This window comes from Copadichromis virginalis, linkage group LG3 (assembly GCF_057382275.1).
Source record: "Copadichromis virginalis isolate Kocher_CV1m ecotype Utaka linkage group LG3, C_Virginalis_male_GT1.1, whole genome shotgun sequence".
NCBI classification, from domain to species: Eukaryota; Metazoa; Chordata; class Actinopteri; order Cichliformes; family Cichlidae; genus Copadichromis; species Copadichromis virginalis.
In genome coordinates this window covers 4,119,976-4,132,201 of record NC_140620.1, presented here as the reverse complement: position 1 = coordinate 4,132,201, position 12,226 = coordinate 4,119,976, and the positions used below count along the sequence as shown (strand labels likewise).

General features: G+C 46.1%; 1 pseudogene across 1 annotated transcript in view; it reads right to left on the bottom strand.

The window, feature by feature from the left end:
• LOC146712356 (rab3 GTPase-activating protein catalytic subunit-like) overlaps positions 1-12,226 on the bottom strand; it is a 19,887-nt pseudogene extending 7,661 nt beyond the window's left edge. Inside the window, exons 1-11 of the transcript XR_014915934.1 lie at positions 12,156-12,226; positions 11,330-11,403; positions 10,518-10,610; positions 10,205-10,377; positions 9,514-9,636; positions 9,171-9,336; positions 4,293-4,347; positions 3,662-3,990; positions 2,991-2,997; positions 2,734-2,871; positions 903-1,130 (exon numbers count right to left, since the gene is read on the bottom strand). The product of XR_014915934.1 is annotated as a rab3 GTPase-activating protein catalytic subunit-like (transcript). The remainder of the gene's footprint in view (positions 1-902; positions 1,131-2,733; positions 2,872-2,990; positions 2,998-3,661; positions 3,991-4,292; positions 4,348-9,170; positions 9,337-9,513; positions 9,637-10,204; positions 10,378-10,517; positions 10,611-11,329; positions 11,404-12,155) is intronic.

Below are 12,226 nucleotides of genomic sequence, written 5' to 3'. Positions count from 1 at the left end.
ATCCACTGGCTTCCGCTTATCTTTTTCAGGGTCGCGGGGGGCGCTGGAGCCTATCCCAGCTGTCGAAAGGCGGGGTACACCCTGGACAGGTCGCCAGTCTGTCGCAGGGCTAACACATAGGGTCAGACAACCATTCACACTCACATTCACTCGCACATTCACACCTAGTGGCAATTTGGATTATCCAATTAACCTATCCCCACAAGCTGCATGTCTTTGGACGGTGGGAGGAAGCCGGAGTACCCGGAGAGAAACCACGCAGACACGGGGAGAACATGCAAACTCCACACAGAAAGACCTGATGGTGGAATTGAACTCAGGACCTTCTTGCTGTGCTGCAACAGCGCTAACCACCGTGCTGCATTATTTTTAACTTTCTCTTTTTGGATAAACAATGTCTTTAAAAGACAGGCAACATTTTCAGTGATGGTGCAAACTGGAGCGCCGAGCTCTGCTTTCATATGTGCAGGAAGAACATGCAAACGCTTGGCAGGGACCTGCCCGGGTCCAAATCCAGGACCCTCTTTGGGTGAGGAAACAACTAACCCCAGTTACTGTTTGTCCCTTTCCCATAAAGCCGACCGGATCATTAATAGAAGCTGGTTTAAAGTTGTTCTTCATTTAACACCATCACACCACAGAGAGCTGCTGTGTGTCAGTTAAACATCGTGTGTGACAGCATCAGATCCTTTTTCATCAACATGTGAAAATGCTTCAACATGTCTGTGAGCACAGATCTGTGTTAAACTGACTTCTCCAACATACATGAGCCAAAACGGCCCCATGGCAGAAGCGGATCCTGAAAATCAGCAGAAACATTCATGAAAACACTTTGTGATCCACTTAGTAAACACGTTTGGCTTAAAACACGCATGTGGCAAAACGAACGACCTGCTTCAGACCTTCTCGGCCTCCTTGGTGTCATCAAAAAGTCTTTTTTGGCGTCGTGCAGGTGTGACCCTGGCAGTCTCCCAAGCCTCCACCCACATGTTGCCTGGGATCTTCATCCTGGGACTGAGTGTCCCCGTCACCATCGTGTTGCCCTTCTCATCGACCACTTCCTCTTCTACGTAATCCCGAGGTGAATACCAGCGCACAAAATCCTCCAGGACACAGCCGGGGTTGGCTGCCTGTGGACAGAGACACAAACTCGTACTTTAAATGAAGTAATGTGTAAATATATTCACTGACACCTCATACTGGCACTGACGACTCGAGCAGGGCCCACTCACGACACCACTGCATTCATGGACCCAAGCACACCAGGCTGTCACTGAACATAAAATGTCATTTAGGCATCAAAACGATTTCCTTCTGTTCAGGACTGGAAGTAAATACGTGTGATCTGGCAACAAAAATGTTTTACTTTTTTGTGTAAGAGTAAATCTGAAAATCTATGAATAACAAATCAATTGTATTTTAGTATTAAAACCAGTTCAGACTGAATAAAGAGCTCGTCCACACTGGATCAGAAACATAGAGACATGGTGGGAATAACCAACACTGTAGATTCAGGGCAGCTGCAGCATGACTTACACTGTGTGCTGGTCATTATCACTGCATTACTGCCTCAGATCTGCAGGTCTCTGCAAAGACAAGGTTCAAATAACCTCTGAAGATGATTTATAAAACTGCAATGAGCTGTTTGAAAACTGACGACCACGTGATCGTCTGGTGATCAGAGGTTTCTGCACTCACGTAGCTTCTCCCAGCATGACTGCATCCATCATGCCACACTGTCAGTGACAGAGTCACAGCTTTCCACAGCGTAGGCTGATCAACAGTCCTCTTATTTCACACTAGTTTACTTGTAAAAGCCTACATGACATTTTTTTATTAATTCATCATTAACTGCACAGAGAAGACGTCGTTTTCTTTAAGCTAACAGTATTATTAAAGTTCTTCATGACTGGGCCCAGTGTCCTCTTTATGGTCACCCTACCACAGCGGTACTCTCTGTGACTACTGTGTGTGTGTGTGTGTGTCTGCACAGTTATGTTCACTGCAGGCAGTTCACACACACACACAAAACATCCTGAACAGTAAAACTAGCAGACATGTAGCAACTCGAGGGCACACTGACGCTAATGTGTGTATAAGAATTTATTTTATTTATGTATTATTCATATTATGTTATTGTATGATGCCTTGGTGCCACTGGATTTTAGCATGTCTCACACTCATGCAGTTAGACAGATGGTGGGGGTCTAGTAAGGAAGTTGGGGGGAAGCAGAACTCCACAGGAAGAATCTTTTGTCTCTTCGAGGACTCTGGGAGGCAGCGAGGGAGTGTGGACCTTAAGGTGTGAAACAGCTGTGCACTGCCTTTTGTTCCTGAAGAAGGTTTTTAACTGAGAGCCACGCTAGGCTCAGGGAGACTCTGCTGACCGTCTGCCCCGCGATCATGCAGGCTCTCCACCAAGCTTGGTTTTCTGTTCTTTGTTTTGATTAAAGAATGTTAGCTACCGCTCGTCTGCAGGCTTTATTTAATGGAAAACTTCCACAACATGTGGCTAATGCTGAAGGCTAACGGGTGGCTGTAGCTCATTAGCAGGTCATCTACTGATCAGAAGGTCGTGGTTCAATCCCTGGTTCCTCCAGTCTGCAGGCCAAGTATCCTTAGCCAAGATACTAACCCCAAGCTGCTCTCCGATGTGTCCGTCTAAGTGTGGATGCTAGACAGGAAGCACTAAGAAACTTAGGAGACAGCTGACCCAGAGTGTGTCCGACTCACTTTGAAGGACTCCATGTCAGATAGCAGACAGGCACTCTGCATCCGAGCACGCAGGTGGGTACCTTCAGCTGATGTGCCCAGTTTGGTCAGTACCTCTGACTGCTCTGCTAACAGGTCCTCTGTCATTGGAGCAGGTTCCTGAAAATGAAACATGATGCACAGATATCAGACTCAGTCAGCTTCAGCTGAGCTTAATGACATTTCTGTGAACCACTTATATGAGATCTGCTTTCATGGTTTTGTCACACAAAGGCCGCCTCTGTACTGTTACAACCGCTTTCTTTTAGTTCTAATTATTAGCTGCACGTCTTTGAACATGGAGCGAGTGGGGTTGGGTTAACTCTGACTCTGAACTGCCCACAGGTGTGAATGAGAGCATAAATCAGAGGTGTCCAACTCCAGGCCTCGAGGGCCGGTGTCCTGCAGGTTTTAGATGCGTCCTTGATCCAACACAGCTGATTTAAATGGCTAAACGACCTCCTCAACGTGTCTTGGGTTAGGGCTATCCTTTGTTGCTAGTTAGCCTGACCTGTATCCCCAATGTTAAGTTTGTACATTGTATGTATGGTCGATTAGGTCATCTCAGTTGCAGGCAACCAACAAATAAAGCTTATCCTTATCGTGGAAGTTCTCCAGAGGCTGAACTAACCATCTGATTCAGGTGTGTTGACACAGGGTGAGATCTGCAGGACGCCGGCCCTCGAGGCCTGGAGTTGCCCACCCCTGGGTTAAATGTTTGTCTGTCTCTCTGTGTTCGCCCTGCGACTGGCGACCTGTCCAGGGTGAACCCCGCCTCTCGCCCTATGGTATGGGATAGGCTCCACCCCGTGTGACCCCGACTATTATTTTCAACATGCTGTATTTGGAATAAATAACAGCATATGATGTGTTTGCACAGTGAGGCAGTGACTCTGACCTGTGTGGTGACCTGTGAACATAGAGAGGCTCTGCAGAGTTGAGCTGAGTCATGTTGTTGTAGGGGTGCAGCCTGCCCTCAGCTCTGCCCTCAGCTTGTGTCGCCTCAGTCTCGCCCTGGTCACTCAGGCACTCGAAGAATTCCTCCTCGCTGTCACTCCACGACTCCCAGGATTTTCCTTGAGACATCTCTCTTGTTGAACTGGAAGCACTGGTTGCACACTCTGGTCCTTGGCGGCTCTTCTGGCAGGTACCTGAGACCCTGTGTTCCTTTTCTTTCCCCTCGGGTACCTTGTGAGATTCATCTCTGGCCTTCTTCCTTTCGATACAACAATTCAGCATCTGTCCAGGAACAAAAACTCTTTTCACACATGGAAACATAACACTGCTACTTGTGTTCAACAGACAACACGACATAAACAGGTGTTTGGGAGTTTGAAGATGCTGTATCACACTGAGCATCAGCTCTCAGAATTCATTTTTCTCTTTATCACCTAAACATCGTTCCAATTATCAAAGTTAACACAACACTTTTGATAAACCACTGGAATTAAAGTTGCAAGTCTACAAATGTGCATGATGTTGTTTTTTGTCTTTTAAATCGTTCGATTAGTCCTTGATCTTTGTGCACTTTGTGTGGCTACCTGGAACTTCTGATGCAAAAGACAACAGCGAAGATCAGGAGCTGCACCTGCCAGCCTGCAGATTAGGAAGCACAGAGATGGATATGAGTGAACACCAGTGTGTTAACAGAGAAACAAATACTGCTTAAACAATTTCAAGCAAAGTTTTAGTTAGAGCACGGCACAAACACTGCAGGGGCTTTTGTGCCTGGTATTATGTACTTGGATTTTTACATTTTGGTCATTTGTCTGTTATTAGAGACGGACGGAGATCCAACATGACTGACAACAACACCAAAGCCTGATTCTAAAGTGTCTGCTCAGCTGGACAGCTGAAGCTGGACAGCTGAAGCTGGACAAAGTACAGACATCCAGCATTTGACTTTATTTATATGGCACAGGATAAGAACCACAGAGTGCTTCACAATAATATGAAACAGCACAAATCTAGTTCAAAGCCAGGCTAAATAAATGAGTCTCAAGCTGCTGTTTATAAAAATAAATGCAATCAAGGCAACATAATGATGGAGGCAAAGCACTCCACAGCCTGGGGGCCCCCGCTCTGACAGATCCATCTCCTCTGGTCTCAAAATGTGTTTCTGTCTTCTGTCTGTGTCCAAGTCAACAGTCTAACAAGGTCCCACAAATGTCTGCAAATAGGTTCTGCTCTTCCATGAAGTCCTTTGAGATCCCGACTGAAATCGGCTGGTGCCAATATCTGCTGAGTGTTGGCCACGAATAAAGCAGCAATAACAGAGTTCAATGAGAACAACAACTTTTCATTATCACGGACCAACAGCAGCACACAGAGGACAGTGGTACCAGATACTTTGTATGCCGTCACCATCTGACAGAGGAGCTGCAGGGCTGAAAATATATCCTCAACCTCAGGTTCAACTAACGAACTGACCCAGTCACAGACTTCCAGGGAGGCTTTGGAGTATCATTCCCAAGTTCAAGCACAGCCCCTAGTCCCACTTCTTAGAAAGGGAAACCGCTACTGTAGTCTGCTTATCCCGAGGTGGGAAACCAGGACAGTCCAACAACATCCACAGACTCAGTGGGACTCGCACCTCCAGCCCAGGAGTCCTGCCACCAAAGAGTCATGTAACTCGTCACAGACCTCGCCAATTAATATCAAATATCAGCTGGTTCAGTCCCAACTGATGGTCTCATTATTCAGGTTTCACACAAGAAACGTCTCATGACGGGTAAAAACAACGAGCTCTCTCAAGACTTTTGCAAAACATGCTGGTGGCAGTGGTCACAGTAGAACTACTGAAGGTTCCAGCGCACTTTTGGTAAAGTGGAAAGAATATTATTTCACCATAAACGGGCCACGACCAGGTGCTTCCCACAAGATTTCACACAGACCAGTGAAAAGAATTATCAGAAGAGTCAAGGCCCAGTTATGAAGAGCCACAGAAAGGCCTGGAATCAGCAGGTACGACTGTTTCAAAGAAAACTATATGTGCGCAAGAGCCACAGAAAAAAAGAGAAGCGTGAAGTGTGTTTAAAGTTTGCTGAACAAGTCTGTGAAACGCTGGCAGAATATTATCATCTGCATTCATAAAGTATCCACAGGCGTCTTTGCCTGCTCTCCTGTACACTCATGAGTTCACACCTACCTGCCCCTCTAACACCATCGTTACATTTGCTGATGATGCGACAATCATCAGTGGAGAAGACGGCGAACAGGCAGGAGGTTAAAAACCTGACAGGCTGCTGCAATGAACACAACCGTCTGCTCGGCGCCATCAAAACTAAGGAGATGTGACCTCAGCAGAGGGAAACACGTTCCTCTCCACATCAAGCAGACTGTGTTCAGCGAGTGTCCTCGTTCCTGGGGACTCACGTAGCTGAGGACCTCTCATGGTCCAAAGTCAAAGACTCCACCTCAGGATGCTGAGGAGGAGGAACCATCTGGAGAAGAAAGTCTTGGTGGCTTTTTTACCACAGCACCATAGTGTGTCCCCACCTACTGCTAACAGCTTGGTATGCTAACTGCTCGGTGGGTCATTAAGACAGCACAGAAGAATAGTGCCTGTCCCTTTCCTTCCCTGGAGGACATGGTCAGCACTCGCTGTCTCAGGAGAGCCAATCAAATCTCATCTCATCCTGGACAGCACCTGTTCAAGAAACAGGACAGCCAGGCTAAGAAAACAGCTTTTCCCCTGGACCATCGATCACTGAACACTAAGCTCAGTGAATGGAGCGAGTGAGCCTCCCTCCTACCTGAGACACTCCTGTGTAACATTCAGTATAATGTTCACTAATGCTGCCAAATGTAAGCTTACATCTAATACAAAACACCAGCATAACACGGGACAATTACACCCTCCCTCCATGGCTGCTGCCATCCAACCAGTGCAATACTCCTCTGGTTAAATGGTAAATGGACTGGTTCTTATAAAGCGCTTTTCTACTCTTCTGAGCACTCAAAGCGCTTTACACAACTTGTGCATTCACCCATTCACACAAGCACATTTTTCTAGGTGCTTTCTAAGTAACATTCTCTCTCTCACACACACACACACGCACACACACACACGCACACACACACACACACACACACACACGCACACACACTCCGATGAACGCATCGGAGAGCAATTTTGGGGTTAGTATCTTGCCCAAGGATATTTGGCATGCAGCCTGGGGGAAGCCAGGAATTGAACCACCAACCTTCCGATCAGTAGACGACCCGCTCTACCGCCTGAGCTGCAGCCACCCCATTTTATTGCTATTTTATTCAGTTTGACGAATGAATGATGATACGCTTTAACTTTAATATAGTTTGGTCATTTAATTCAATTCAATAAAACTTTATTGATCCTGAAGGCTGACCCCGATGGAAATTGGGTTAAGGCTGCCGACCTTTGCCAGCGCCATCTTACCCTTCTGACCATACATACATGACACAAACATCACATGGGGAAGACAGGTCAGAGAGGTATAACAATGGAAAATGCACCACATGAGGAAAGGAGAAAAAAATAACTCCCCCCAGACTGAGCTCCAACAGGGAGATCAGTTTGAGAACAGAAAAAAACACCTCTGCACATGAAAGAAACACATGACAAACAACAGGGGGGGTAAAGGGTGAGAGACAGCCAGTGTAGACAGTACATCCGGGCCTGCGTGCGCTGGTCTCCTTGATCCACCGTCAGCATCGGAGGGGAATAAGCGTCGAAGGCGTTTGGAGGGGGAGGAGTGTACATCTGCATGTGTATATATGTCTGTGTCTGTATGTGTGTGTGTGTCCAGAGTTCAGCTGAGACAGTGTCCTCCTCCCTGCCAGGCTAAGTAAACAGTCTTCCAGCCAACCCAGGTGGCCTTGCATGGAGTGGGAAGAACAGTCTAAACACAGTCGTTATCAGGGAGTTGTTATTCGGCCCCAGCCTTGAGCCCACGGCTGGGGCCGAAGGGGTATCCGCGTAAGTGATGGAGGTTTTTACTTTAGTGCGAACAGCTCATATGAATTTCAAAGCTGTTCTAACACTCCGACACTGGTCTCTCAATCTCCCGTTGGAGAGCCGTGAGCTTCTCCATGATGTTATCAAACTTGCGCTCCGTGATGTTGTCATTCTTGTGCTCAGAGAGCCGATTCTGAGAACTCAAAGACACGACGTCGTAGTCTCACTCCAAGCGCTTTATTTGTTACGCCATTTTTCTCCACACCAACAACAACCCTTCGCGGGCAACAGTACTCTCGCAGTATAACAGAAAATAACAAGTTAACAACGACCGCAGTGAGCTTCTCCAAGATCTTATCCATGCTGCGTTCAATGAGCCCATTTTGAGAAACTCACGCCTCTTCCCATCGTTTGAATCCCAGCGGGCAGCCTTGTGGGGGTTTGAACAGCCGATTCCGCTTTCTTAATTCTTCGATAAGTCAGGGCCAAGCCAGCTCCGATCAGCCAGAACCCTGTTATCATGGCTCCAAATAGGTAGATATCTTCAGCACTCAGGCTCACCCGAGCCCAGACTTCTCGTTGAGAAAGGGGTGTCAATTGCATTCAGGGAGCAGTTGATCCAACCCATAATTCCTCTTTTAGGTTTTAGAGAACAGACTGTGAGAGAGTGTTCCAGGGAAAAGTAATACAAAAAACACGAGACTAGACAAGGACACAAGAGGCTAAGCAGGGAAGCTAAGGGAGAGGAGAAAAGTGCGACTGCCTTTGTTAAGAGCAAAACTCTCTGAATGCTGTAAACACACCGTGTTTGGGTGGCTGCATCCCAAAAACACCACAGCAACACTGGAGGTGGGAGCATTATGATTTTGATGTTCCCAAAAAAATGTGTGATTGCTTAGAAAAGTTATGCATAAAAACTTTATAACAAGCTGCAAAAGGGACTGAGCCATTAAATCTAACTCCAGGAAGGATGAATGGAGACATTGTTGATTAAAATCTGCTGCCATCTACCAGGATGATGAAGATGAAACAAGGATGGATGTTTCAGCAAGACCATGATCACAAACACAGCCAATGGAAACTGTTGGTTTCAGAGGAATCAAGTAAAGCTGCTGGAACGGCCCAGCCAATCACCTGAGCTGAATCTGTGGGAAGGATCCACGGAGCATTCGGGATTTATAGACTGTTTGTGTGGTGAGTGGGTCAAAGTCATGAGCAATGATGGGACTGGTTTCTCCATACAGAAGCTGCCATGAACTGTCATCACCAACATTTGTATAAAGTAATAAATAAATGTCTGTGTGTTTAATGTCCCTGTGTTACCAACATCTGGTGATAATTTCACATCAAAGCACCTTTAGAAATATATTTGCTTAGAGAACTGCTGACGTGTTCAATACTTATTTTACCTGCTATAAAAGGAAAATGTTAATATGTGTGACATCTTTAAAATCAAAGCAGCACGAGCCTGTGAGGTACCCACCCACAAATAAGATGGTTATTTTCCCACCGGTAACGCAACTCAAGGACAAACTCCTGCCAGAGGTGTCCAACAGCCCACCGTAGTAATAGTTGACCAGACACACACACAGAGCCAGACGGTAGGTCAGACTGTCACTGGGGGCTGACTTCAGCTGGTGGAAAAGGTTCTACAACGAGGGAAAAGACCAGCATGAAATCAAACAGCAGGACACCAAATTTAATACATTCTAATAAAAATCCTGACAAAGTACTGACAGCACTGAGCCCGTCTTCACTCTGAAACTTATGTTGGACCTGACCTGAGTGTAACCTTGAGTGTGCGAGTGGTGAAGAGGCAAACATACATAATCAGAGGTTTTCTCTTGCTCCGATGTCCCACTGGAGTTGGACAGCTGAGTGTTATTCTTACAGTCAGACTTCTCCACAGCAGCATCTGGAAACAGAGACACAAACACAAATAAATAAGTCTGTCATTTAGAAACTCTGTTGTTTTATAGATGTTAGAAGAATTAAACAAGTGGAGCTCACGTAGTCAGCACTTCATGATAAAACACAGGATGCTGATCGCTCAGTGGCAAAAGCAGGATGTGACCAGAAGTAGACAATAAAAATAAGAACGCTGCCTGATATCCTGTTTAAGACGACGCTCTTGTGCTTTACTGAGCTGCTGTCAGATGGGATCAATATCTGTGGCCAGCACTCTAAGACATAAATGCAATTACGGCTGTAGTTTTAAGATTCAAGGCTGTCTTAGCTCGAGCTTCTGAGTGTGACGGGCTCAACAGTGACCAGGAAGGAAAAACTGTTTGTGAAAAGAAGCAGAGGAGCCACATCAGTACGAGTCAAACTACCACACGCTGCGAGGTCTCTGCTGCTCTGAATATCACGCTCACCGTCTCCTAACACGGGATCCACACCTCTTCTGTCAGAATCAGTTTCCTCATAAAATGAGCTGAAACCATTAAAACTCAGTCAAGTATCAGTCAAGTCCGACTAGTTAATGCCTTTTAAACAGGTTACATGATTAACTCTTACCAGAAGGACAGAATTGAGTATCTCGGTGTTAAGGGGCGACTCATCGATGCGTCGATGGCGGCGAATGTGCTTCCGGGCACTGTGCACCATGTTGGAGACAGACAGTTTGGAAATGGGCACAGTTGCTGCTGGCTCGGTCAGCTTGGACAAAGCAGAGCTGATATCACTGTTTTCTACAGACGACAAACACATCCAAGAGTTTCTGTTCAATTGCTGAGGCCTGGGTCAGCACAGATGCCCAGATCTCCCAGTAAGCTACGCACGTTTCCAGAATGCAGTATGGTCACTCAACAAGTAAAGCCAGGAACCTGACCTTTGCCCTCATCTTCAGCGTCTCCTCTTCCAGGAATCTCCTCTGTAGACTCAGTCCTACAGCAGAGTTTAAAGAGCTCTGTCACAGCCTCACCTACAGGGAACAAAAACAGTTACTGACCTGATATTTTCTTATTCAAACTTTTCATGAAGCACACGCTTCAGCACAGCGAAGCAGGACAACATCTGTGTAACATTTTCTAAATCATGGACGTGGCAACAAAAGAAAAGTCCACTTTACATTACATGTAAAGTGCTTGGGGCTGTCATGAGAAGCGGGGCACACCCTGGACAGGTCGCCAGTCTGTCGCAGGGCAAACAGAGACAGACATTCACACCGTGGGAAATTTAGAGCCCCAATGAACCTGTCCCCACTAACTGCATGACTTTGGACTGTGGGAGGAAGTAGGAGGCCCACACAGAGAACAATGAGGAAAAAAGACACTTTATTTGTCCTTCACTATGTTCTTTCTATCGGAAGCTTGATTACATCCGTCTTATCTGCTGCGCATCATTTGATGCATGAATTTTAGCCTCTTGGCTTAGAAATAGTTTCCTCTGTGCTGTTTGGACAAAAAACAAAGCCATAAAAAGTCTTCACACATCCCACAACAATGTGTATGTTTGTAATGGATCCAAGTGTATTAGCAACCAGAAAAATACAACATTAAGGTCAGTGCACTTAATCCACTGACCTTAATGTAGTATGTAGCGGTGTGTTTGAAATCTGTACTGACTGGTAAAACCTCTGTGGTCTGCCCCAAAGCATCATGGTCTCTGTCCCTGAGTGTCCCACTGATCAGTTCAACTTACCCAGTAAACACTGAGGATTTTCAGCCGTCCTGACTCGAACTGAGCAGTGAGGAGCTTGAAGAGGGTCGAGGTCACTGTTGGGTGATAAACAGAGTAAACAGTAGAGGAGAGTTTCTGATACACTTTTAGTTAAAGGGTTTTTATAAGTAATGAGTCATGTTTGATTACATGTGACGTAGTCCTTCACCAGTAATCAAGATAATTACACATGTAAGCATTTCCTTATGTCACACTCAGTTTGTCCCTTCATGCTTGTTAGACCTGTGCCAGCTCTGTTTGGGCCGTACAATCAAACCCATGTACGTTTACCCTTTTAATAAACTGCTCCACCCATTTCCTGCTTTACGAGTGAAATATGAAGCAATGCAGTGTGTACACGGATGCAACACTCAGTGCTCAGCGCAGCGTTTTGTGTGCTATAGTGCAAGTGAACAGCTCACTCCCATCAAAGCTTTTCCATTGGATCGTTAACACAAACACCAAATGTCAGGAGGACATGCGCCTCAAACTGGAGTTGTCGTTCTAGCCCGGGTACTGTGTTATCCTTGTCTGTATACCGAGCTTCTTATTAATAAGCAGCTCTGCACAAGAGCAGAAGCAGAGTCCAGCCTGTTGCTCTTACAGTATAATACTCATAATAAAAGCACAGTAACCGTGGTTAGTCACTGAGCAGCCCGGTGCGTTTCTCTTGATTTCTTTAGTCAGGGTAAATTCATTCACCTGCACGGGTTAGCTAAACGAACTTTACAAAACAAGTTTCCCCGACAGCCGAGTGCTCACCTAAGGACCTAAGTTACGGATTAGCTTACACACACATTTAACTTACCGAAAATAATACGGTGGGGCCTCAGGTCCTCCTGTCTGGTAGTCCAATTTACTGAAGAACACCTCAGGCTG